This window comes from Phyllopteryx taeniolatus, unplaced genomic scaffold, assembly GCF_024500385.1.
Source record: "Phyllopteryx taeniolatus isolate TA_2022b unplaced genomic scaffold, UOR_Ptae_1.2 contig_39, whole genome shotgun sequence".
Lineage (NCBI taxonomy): Eukaryota > Metazoa > Chordata > Actinopteri > Syngnathiformes > Syngnathidae > Phyllopteryx > Phyllopteryx taeniolatus.
The window spans coordinates 36,681-48,015 of record NW_026903327.1 but is presented as its reverse complement, the minus strand read 5'-3'; the positions used below and the strand labels follow the sequence as shown (position 1 = coordinate 48,015).

The 11,335-nt window shown below is 45.0% G+C and overlaps 1 non-coding gene across 1 annotated transcript; it reads left to right on the top strand.

The window, feature by feature from the left end:
• Window positions 1-9,671: 9,671 nt before the first annotated feature.
• Window positions 9,672-9,743, top strand: trnae-uuc (transfer RNA glutamic acid (anticodon UUC)). The gene has a single exon. It is a non-coding gene; the product is annotated as a tRNA-Glu (tRNA).
• Window positions 9,744-11,335: the final 1,592 nt, after the last annotated feature.

Genomic DNA, 11,335 nt, shown 5'->3' with positions numbered 1-11,335 from the left:
GTGCTTAGGAAGTATGGGGTACCGAACCCTCTGATACGGGCTGTTCGATCCCTGTACGACCGCTGTCAGTTTGGTCTGCATTGCCGGCAGTAAGTCTGAGTCGTTTCCGGTGAGGGTTGGACTCCGCCAAGGCTGCCCTTTGTCACCGATTCTGTTCATAACTTTTATGGACAGAATTTTTAGGTGTCGAGGAGGTCCGGTTCGGTGGCTTCAGTCTTGCATCTCTGCTTTTGCAGATGATGTAGTTCTGTTGGCTTCATCAGGCCGTGATCTCCAACACTCACTGGAGCGGTTCGCAGCAGAGTGTGAAGCTGCTGGAATGAGAATCAGCACCTCCAAATCTGAGATCATGGTCCTCAGTCAGAAAAGGGTGGAGTGTACTCTCCAGGTCGGGGATGAGATCCTTCCCCAAGAGGAGGAGTTCAAATATCTTGGGGTCTTGTTCACGAGTGAGGGAAGAATGGAACGGGAGATCGACAGGCGGATCGGCACAGCGTCTGCAGTGATGCGACTATGTATCGATCCGTTGTGGTGAAAAAGGAGCTAAGTCGAAAGGCGAAGCTCTCGATTTACCGGTCGATCTACATTCCTACCCTCACCTATGGTCACAAGCTGTGGGTCGTGACCGAAAGAACAAGATTCCGGACACAAGCGGCCGTAATGAGTTTCCTCCACAGGGTTTCCGTGCTCTCCCTTGCAGATAGGGTGAGAAGCTCAGTCATCCGGGAGGGGCTCAGAGTAGAGCCACTGCTCCTCCGCATTGAGAGGAGCCAGATGAAGAAGAAGAAGAATCATCTTTTATTGTCATGAACATGCATGCATGCACATGAAATTTGTTCTCTGCATTTAACCCATCACAGTGAACACATACACATGTTAGTGGAACACACTGGAGCAGGGGGCAGCTGAAGCGCCCGGGGAGCATTTCGGGGTATCGGTGTCTTGCTCAAGGACACCACAGCCGTGAGTCCGGAGGATGTTGGCGGATGGTCCAGTCGGGGTTTTGAACCTAGGTCCCCCACGGTGGCAGGCGATGATCTTAACCATTGGGCCACGGCTGCAATGAGGTGGCGCGGGCATCTGTTTAGGACAGGACGCCTGTGTTCCTCGTACATTCCACCGGGAGGAGACCCCGGGGACGACCCAGGACATGCTGGAGAGACTACATCTCTCGGCTTGCTTGGGAACACCTCGGTATCCCCCCGGAAGAGCTGGATGAAGTGGCTGGGGAAGTCTGGGCTTCCCTGCTGAGGCTGCTGCCCCCACGACCCGACCTCGGATAAGCAGAAGACAATGGATGGATGGATGTTTTTTTTTAAATGTATTGGCCTTTTATAAAAAAAAAAAAATATTTTTTGGAACAAGCAAATCATGTGTACACTTTTAGGCTTGAGCCTCTCTGGCTTGATTCCCCTTCACCTGCAGCCCTGATTGTCTTTATTTGGTGATAGCACAAAAAAGAGCACATTAGCACTTCCTGACATACAGTAACGCGTCGCCACAGAGGATAAAAACACAATAACGCCTGAGGACTGAAAGCTATGTACAGTAATACATATTCATGATCACATATTCCTTTTTCTTTTAAGGTGCATGAACCAGAGAATCAGGGTAATGGCAGCAGCTGGGAAATAGAGCTGATAAGCCAAATTTAGATCATAAAAATAAAGATATGACAAAAATTGTGTAAATTAAGTGACGTTTTTTAGCCTCTTTTATAGATAGTCAAGCAATCACTTTTTTGAATTTCCTTTGACAAATTGTTACATTGCACTGCTGCGCTATCAACTGTAATCGCTCCTACTTATCGCGGGGGATACGTTCCAGACAAACCTAATCAGTGAAAATGAGAAGTAAATGAGAAATGAAGACAATTGAGAATGAAAATCAGCAATTTAGACAGACCATATAGTTAAAAAATGTTTTCACATCTCACATGCTATAAGCACATTTAAACTTATTAAAACACGCTTATTAATGTGTTTGTTACTACCTGTTCTCACTCTCACTTGCATAGTTTTCCAAATAAGTCCCAAGCGTGCTTGCTTCAAGCTGTTTATCCATCCATCCATCCATCCATTTTCAACACCGCTTATCCTGGTTAGGGTCGCGGGACGCTGGAGCCTATCCCAGCTGACTTCGGGCGAAAGGCGGACTACACCCTGAACTGGTCGCCAGTCAGTCGCAGTGCACGGACAACCATTCGCACTCACATTCACACCGTCACTGAGTGGGAACTGAACCCACGCTGCCTGCAACAAAGTCAGGCGAGTGTATGCTGTTTATTTGAAAAGTAAAAAATTATTGTTATTGCCAATTATTTACAATGCCCGTTTTGACAAGGCTCCAGTCAGAGAATACCCACTTTCGGAGATTCTTTCAGGGTGCGGGGAACGACAGGTCACACACACTACAAAATGAAAAGGCACACAGGATAAAAATATACAGCAACCTAAACATGCAAATGAGACAAAGAGGAGAGACCCTCCACTAAGTGACCCACCACCTGTAAAACTATGGCAGCCCACCTGTTTTGGACTTGTCAAAAGCCTTTGATCGAATCAATATTGACATCCTCTGATTTTCCACTGAACCAGGTGGAAAACAGGCAGCCCCGTCATTAGTAAGGAAAATTAAAAGAAATCGCCTTCCTCATCTGTCAGCAAGATCCAAAAAACAGCTTATTATTACAGTGTTCAAATAAAAAGTGGCTAGCTCTCAATCATCTATTTTAGTGTGTGTGTGCGTGAGAATATTTTGAAAACTGCGTTATGTTTGAATAAAAATAAACACGCTTGCCCGTTGATCCACAAACACATCTTCAAAAATCGACAAGCAGAAGTGAATATTGACAAATGATATCATGTAAATATTCATCATCATCATGTCAAGTTGTGATAAATGCACACAAAACATTTAAGAAATGTGTGTAAATCATGGATATATTTGTGGAAATCATTTTGAGACAAATCTCTACCCATAGTTAATCATGGCAGATGAAAAAATAGAGGCAGCCAGTTTCAAACCAGGGACCTTTTACGTGCAAGGAAAACATGATAACCACTACACTATGGAAACTGCTGTGTTATTCTGTCCAGACCAGTCCACCGTGCACTAAAGGGCGCTGCCAGCCAAGTTACCCGATGAAAAAAAACTGCATTTGACGTTTTGGAACATAAATTATGGCGTAATCAATAACCTGAAAAACCGAAAACAAAAAACAGAGAGGACAAAAGGAACAGAGTAACGATTATTATCTACCATCCTGCAGACCTCAACCTCCACCGTCAGGCCCGGAACTAAGGAGAGTCATTTTAAAATAAAATTGCTTCCATTTCCACTTTCCGTTTTACAGTCCTTAATGTACAGCACTGCATACTTCATTGACACACTTCTTTCAGTCCCGGGTTAAGCGTGTTATTCTTTTGTGTATAATTCACTGAATACTTTATTTAAAAAGTGAAAAACAGTAGATGAACTCTTCAGGATGAAACATATTTGAAGAAAAAAGATTCTGATGCTTATAAAAAACGAATAACAGGCGCGTCAAGATCAGAGTTCACCGTCATCCCGTATTGGTTAATTAGCAACAGAAAGCTCTGCGATTCCTCATTAAGTTTAATATACTTTGATAATTGTCAGATTTACTTTTCGACAGAAATGTTTGTTTTGCATTTCAGCAATGAGACACACAAATAACAATGGGGGGAAAAAGTACTCTCTTCTCTCTGGTGCGTCATTGAACAGTATGCAAACTTATTTTTTTCTTGGTATTTAATTACCTTTTGAAACTTAAATTTAGAAGTGATGGGACAAATGTTGGCAGCACGGTGGACAACTGGTTACAGCGTCAACCTCACAGTTCTGAGGAGCGGGGTTCAATCCCTGGTCCCGCCTGTGTGTAGTTTGCATGTTCTCCCCGTGCCTGCGTGGGTTTGCTCCGGGCACTCCGGTTTCCTCCCACATCCCAAAAACATGCATTAATTGGGGACTCTAAATTGCCCGTAGGTGTGAATGTGAGTGCGAATGTTGTTTGTTTGTATGTGCCCTGCGATTGGCTGGCAACCAGTTCAGGGTGTACCCCGCCTCCTGCTCGATGATAGCTGGGATAGGCTCCAGCACGCCTGCGACCCTAGTGAGGATAAGGGGCTCAGAAAATTGATGGATGGATGGGTCAAATGTTTTAATTTCCTAAGGAACTCCTAAAGAATGTGTTGAACGCAGGCATGTTTTTCCACTCAGTCCGAGTGGCACTTCAATGAGGGTGCGTGTTCCAGTGGGAATGGGACATGAGTGAATTCCCTCGATACTAACGAGGAGTCCTTTTGTACTGCATTCACCTTGTGTCGACCACGTCAATTCACCTGAACGCATCAGCAATGCCAGCTAGCGAGGCGGTTTGCTGGTCCTGCTAACGGATAGGACAAGAGCGACAGTTTCAGTCGTGTAGTGGTTGTTATGTTCACCAAACAGGCGTAAGGTCCCTGTTTGGAAACGAGGCTGATGGGTTTTCTTGTTTTCCTACAAAGAAGAGCCCCACGAAAAGCTAAAGTCCAGTTGAAGTTAACTCCCCGTGAGGGAATCAAACCTCGGTCTTCCACGTGACATGCGGAGATACTGTCCACTATAATAACGAGGAGCCTTTTGACCTACATTCATTGAGTGTCGAGCACACGTTAATGCACCAGCGAGCCGGTTTGCTGGTCCTGCTAACTGATAGCACGAGAGCAACAGTTGCAGTAATGTAGTAGTTGTTATGTTTGCCAAACACGCGTAAGGAACACTGGAGGTGGAGGAGAACACAAGAGAGTCAGTACAAATGCGGGTAGCCAAGTAATCAATCAAACACAAGAGAACGAATCACAAGAGTACCACGGATGATACTACTGGTGCTGGATTCCTGGATCTGGCAGGCTTACTGTATATGGAGGCAGTGATTAGTGCTGATTGAGAACAGGTACGTGGGCGAGGAGGTGATGATTGATGGAGAGTTAGAGAGGCTAAAGGGAGGCACAACGTGCCACCCAAGTTCCAAAAAGGAAAGGGAAGCGTGACACCGTGAAAGCAGGATGTTTGTTGATTATGTGGGGTGGAGGGGGTAAGGCCGGAGGGCTAAGGGTACTGGTGGAGACAGGCTTGAGCAGAGACACATGAAATGTCGGGTGGATTTTGAGAGAATGAGGGAACTTCAACTGAACAGAGGGGGGATTTAAGACTTTAGTGATCGGAAAAGGACCAATGAAGCATGGTCTGGAGCGAAAGATCACGGGAGGAAAGCCAAACCATCTGACCCACCTTGTCTACAGGCAAAGGGGAGCGATGAAGATCCGCCAACCACTTGTTTCTTTCGGCTAACCGAGCCAGGGCAGCCCTGACGTCCTTCCAAATGTAGTTGGAGTTGTGGGCCCACTAAGTACTTCAGAGTATGTGAAATTGGGCACGAAAAGCCGGTCTGGAGGTCCAGTCTTGGGATCCGGTTGGGTTCTCTGAGCCCTTTTGACCACTTGTTCTAACTCCCACGTGGCAGCCCCAACAAAGGAGGAGAGAGGAAGAAACTTGAGGTCGTCTGCACAAATACTGTAGTTACACATTTAACAGCTGAATGAGGTGCAAACACTCAAATGATCCTCACATTAGAGCACATTTTCCATTTGTAGCTGTGTTGGGTTATTCACATGTGGTTTTAGTGGTTTTAATTGGTCCCCATTACGCATCAAAATGACAGAAAATACTCTTCCACCAACCCAAGCCGTGATTGTATAGTGTTTAGTACTCTGCGTTGTGGCCGCAACAAGCTCGGTTCAAATCCGGGTCACGGCAAGAGCGAACTCCTGCAGTTGCTTTTTGCGCAGTGCTGCTTGGACAGTGAAAATCCTCCACAGGGACTTCTAGAGGGCTCAAACCTTCCTGGGGCTAATGGTGCAATGGATAATACATCTGACTTTGGATCAGAAGATTCTAGTATCAACTCCTGGCTAACTCGTGTACAGCTTTGCATATTGTGTTAAACCCAATTCAGAGTGCTGCATTGCATATGTTCACTTTGTTTGTTTCCTTGTTTCCTTTCTTCAAATCACAAACGACCGTAGGAATTCCATTGATGTAGAAATAAGAAGAAAAGATGTTCGGCTCGATAACTGCTCAAAACACTTGGTCCACTCCAAAGAATTCTGACTTCAGTAATGCTTAAATAAATTCCATTATGACTTATCATTTGTAAATATTAAATTCTGCTTGTGAGTTGGTTATTTGGTGGGCTGGTCTGTCAATTAATCCATGTCCGCTTTTGGGCACAACAGCCACGACAGTTTCCATAGTGTAGTGGTTATCACGTTCGCCTAAAACTCGAAAGTTCCACGGTTCAAGACCAGGTGAAAACAGCTTTTCTTGCTTGTCAGGCAGCTGTTGTACGTGGTGTGCTGATGATGTTCTGCAGTGAAAGTTACCATAGCTTAGTTGTGTGCATGTGCCAAGCCAGCCAAGGTGATCAGAGAGGCAGGCAGGAGAGTACTTGGTGTATCTTCTGGCAGGAAAGGAGAGAAGGAGACTTGGTGGTGGAACCTCACAGTACAGGAAAAAGGAAAAAGGTTAGCGAAGAAGAAGTGGGACACTGAGAAGACCGAGAAGAGGGGAAAGGAATATATTGAGATGCGACACAGGGCAAAGGTAGAGGTGGCAAAGGCCAAACAAGAGGCATATGATGACATATATGGCAGGTTGGACACTAAAGAAGGAGAAAAGGATCTATACAGGCTGGCCAGACAGTGGGATAGAGATGGGAAGGATGTGCAGCAGGTTAGGGTGATTAAGGACATAGATGGAACTATGTTGACTGGTGCCAGCAGTGTGCTAGCTAGATGGAAAGAATACTTCGAGGAGTTGATGAATGAGGAAAATGAGAGCAAAGGGAGAGTAGAAGAGGCAAGTGTGGTGGACCAGGAAGTGGCAATGATTACTAAGGGGGAAGTTAGAAAGGCATTAATGAGGATGAAATATGGAAAGGCACTTGGTCCTGATGACATTCCTGTGGAGGTATGGAAGCATCTAGGAGAGGTGGCTATGGAGTTTTTGACCAGCTTGTTCAACAGAATTCTAGCGCGTGAGAAGATGCCTGAGGAATGGAGGAAAAGTGTGCTGGTGCCCATTTTTTAAGAACAAGGGTGATGTGCAGAGCTGTGGGAACTACAGAGAAATAAAGTTGAAGAGCCTGACAATGAAGTTATGGGAAAGAGTAGTGGAGGCTAGACTCAGGACAGAAGTGAGTATTTTCGAGCAACAGTATGGTTTCATGCCTAGAAAGAGTCCCACAGATGCATTATTTGGCTTGAGGATGTTGATGGAAAACTACAGAGAGGGTCAGAAGGAACTACATTGTGTCTTTGTAGATCTAGAGAAAGCCTATGACAGAGTACCCAGAGAGGAACTGTGGTACTGCATGCGGAAGTCTGCAGTGGCAGAGAAGTATGTTAGAATAATACAGGACATGTACGAGGGCAGCAGAACAGCGGTAAGGTGTGCTGTAGGTGTGACAGACGAATTTAAGGTGGAGGTGGGACTGCATCAGGGATCAGCCCTGAGCCCCTTCCTGTTTGCAGTGGTGATGGATCGGCTGACAGATGAGGTTAGACTGGAATCCCCGTGGACCATGATTTTTGCAGATGACATTGTGATCTGCAATGAAAGCAGGGAGCAGGTGGAGGAACAGTTAGAAATGGAGGCATGCACTGGAAAGCAGAGGAATGAAGATTAGCCGAAGTAAGACAGAATATATGTGCATGAATGAGAGGGAGTGGTGAGGGAAGAGTGAGGCTACAGGGAGAAGAGATAGCAAGGGTGGAGGACTTTAAATACTTGGGGTCAACCGTCCAGAGCAATGGTGAGTGTGGTCAGGAAGTGAAGAAACGGGTCCAAGCAGGTTGTAACGGGTGGAGGAAGGTGTCAGGTGTGTTATGTGACAGAATAGTCTCTGCTAGGATGAAGGGCAAAGTTTATAAAACAGTGGTGAGGCCAGCCATGATGTACGGATTAGAGATAGTGGCACTGAAGAAACAACAGAAAGCAGAGTTGGAGGTGGCGGAAATGAAGACGTTGAGGTTCGCTCTCGGAGTGACCAGGTTGGATAAAATTAGAAATGAGCTCATCAGATGGACAGCCAAGGTTCGATGTTTTGGAGAAAAAGTTAGAGAGAGCAGACTTCGATGGTTTGGACACGTCCAGAGGATAAATAGTGAGTATATTGGTAGAAGGATGATGAGGATGGAGCTGCCAGGCAAGAGAGCTAGAGGAAGACCAAAGAGAAGGTTGATGGATGTCGTGAGGGAAGACATGAGGGCAGTTGGTGTTCGAGAGGAGAATGCAGGAGATAGGCTTACATGGAAAAGGATGACGCGCTGTGGCGACCCCTAAAGGGACAAGCCGAAAGAAGAAGAAGGGCTTTGATCTTCATGCAAAAAATTACCAATATTTTGCACTTGAAAAAATTAATTAATAATTTTGGAAAGAATCAGTGTTAGAGACACCAACAGGTGTCCCATATGATCTGGCAATCAGGATTAGTGGTTTTCACTGGTCTCCTACTCCCGGTATGGGAATGTAACCTGAATTATTTTGTTTTGGCCTGGTTGTTTTGAAAAATTAGGCTTGAAAGTAAGTGAAGATTTTTTAAGAAAGTTGAAGTGACACCACTGATGGTGTAGTGGTACACTCGCCTGACTTTGGTGCAGGCAGCGTGGGTTCAGTTCCCACTCAGTGACGGTGTGAATGTGAGTGCGAATGGTTGTCCGTGTCAATATGTGCCCTTCAGCTGACCAGTTCAGGGTGTAGTCCGCCTTTTGCCCGAAGTCAGCTGGGATAGGCTCCAGCGTGTTGAAAATGGATGGATGGATGGAAGTGACACCATTATCTGGTCTAGTGGTCAGGATTCCTGGTTTTCACCCCGGCATCCTGGGTTTGACTACCGTTTTGGGAATGTTCCTTGAATTGCTTCTGAACTCTCCCATTTAGACTTTGTCACCTCGTATGGTTACATTACCTCAGTTCCAGTATTATGGCATGGATCTTTACCCAGGGAACCATGTCCAACTCCCAGTATGAGAGCATTTCTTCACCCACCAATTTGGCTGTTCATCCAGAAAACTTCCGATTGAGCTTGGGGAAGAAAACACAACAAAGGTGTTTCGCAGATGGCCAAGCGGCCAGGATTCTTGGTTTTCACCCATGAGGGCTGGGTTTGACTCTGGGTATGGGAACGCTCTCTGAATTCCACCATTTGGGCTTTAACATCATGTCGAAAAATTCCAGTTTGGGGAAATGTTCAATATTTTGGAAAAAAACAAAAAACAAACAAAGGATTTTCCCATATGGTGAAGCTGTCAGGTTGCTTGGTTCTCACCCAGGAGGCCTGAGTTTGACTCCTGGTTTGAGAATGTTTGGGAATAATGTATTCCACTATTTGGGCTTTGATCATGCAGAAAATTTCAAATATTTTGTGCTTCGAAAAACTGGCAGACCAACGTGTCCCATATGGTGTGGCGGTCAGGATTTCTGGTTTTCATTGGTCTCCTACCCCCGATATGGGAATGTAACGTGAATTATTTTGTTTTGGCCTGAGTGTATCATTGGAAAGAAAGTATAGAATTTCAAAAAATAATTTGAAGACCCAGCATCATGTGTCCCATATGGTCTAGTGGTCAGGATTCCTGGTTTTCACCCAGGTGGCCTGGGTTCGACTCCCGGTGTGGGAATGTTCCTTGATCCTCTCCTGAACTCTCCAATTTGGACTTTGATTAACACTTGGTATGGCAACATTTGGTTGATTCTGGTAGTGTGGCATGGATATTTATCCCAGTGTGACTCCCATTATGAGAGTAATTTTTTACCCTGCATTCCACCAATTTAGCTTCAACATTCATCCATCCATCCATCCATTTTCTGAGCCGCTTCTCCTCACTCAGGTCGCGGGCGTGCTGGAGCCTATCCCAGCTGTCATTGGGCAGGAGGCGGGGTACACCCTGAACTGGTTGCCAGCCAATCGCAGGGCACATACAAACAAACAACATTCACACTCACATTCACACCTACGGGCAATTTAGAGTCCCCAATTAATGCATGTTGCTTTCTGTTGCTAATTAACCAATACGGGATGACGGTGAACTCTGATCTTGACGCGCCTGTTATTCGTTTTTTATAAGCATCAGAATCTTTTTTCTTCAAATATGTTTCATCCTGAAGAGTTCATCTACTGTTTTTCACTTTTTAAATAAAGTATTCAGTGAATTATACACAAAAGAATAACACGCTTAACCCGGGACTGAAAGAAGTGTGTCAATGAAGTATGCAGTGCTGTACATTAAGGACTGTAAAATGGAAAGTGGAAATGGAAGCAATTTTATTTTAAAATGACTCTCCTTAGTTCCGGGCCTGACGGTGGAGGTTGAGGTCTGCAGGATGGTAGATAATAATCGTTACTCTGTTCCTTTTGTCCTCTCTGTTTTTTGTTTTCGGTTTTTCAGGTTATTGATTACGCCATAATTTATGTCAACATGGTGAACATCTTGGACGCCGCCATCAACGGAAGGGAGTCAGTCGAGTTCACTCATATTTCCTCTGTATCACACAAATGCAATCAAGTGGGCAGCATGTGCGTGTCAATTAGCGAAGGTGAAGCAGACGTGGATCTCATCTTTAGATCGCCTTTGTTCAGCTGCATCATCATCGAGGTCAGGATGTCGCTCACGTCCACATTTAGCTTCAGACGGGTTCAGCAGCCTGATGGTCACTTGTTGTTTCTCGGCTTCAGTGTGTGAATGCTCAGAGAGCAACACTCACTCTCATACTTTCCAGACCGACCTAATTGGTGAAAATCAGCGATATCGACAGACCATATCATTAAAAAAAGGTTTTCACCTCTCACATGCTTTAAGCACATTTAACCTTATTAAAACAGACTTTTTAACATGTTCGTTACCACCTGTCCTCACTCTTGCTCGCATAGTTCCCCAAATAAGAGCTAAAGCGTGCTTGCTTCAAGCTGTTTATTTGAAAAGTAAAACGTAATTGTTATTGCCAATTATTTACAATGTCTGTTTTGACAAGGCTGACAGCCCCAGCCAGAGAATACCCACTTTCACAGATTCATTCAGGGAAGCTTACAGAGTGAGAGTGAGGAAAAGGGGGGTCACTAACAATACCAAAGGTCACACACACTACAAAATAAAAAGGCACATTGGTTAAAATATACAGCAACCTAAACATGCAAATGAGACAAAGAGGAGAGACCTGTCAAAAGTCGTTATTCGTTAAATTCAATGACAGTTTTGCAGTAACATATTAATCC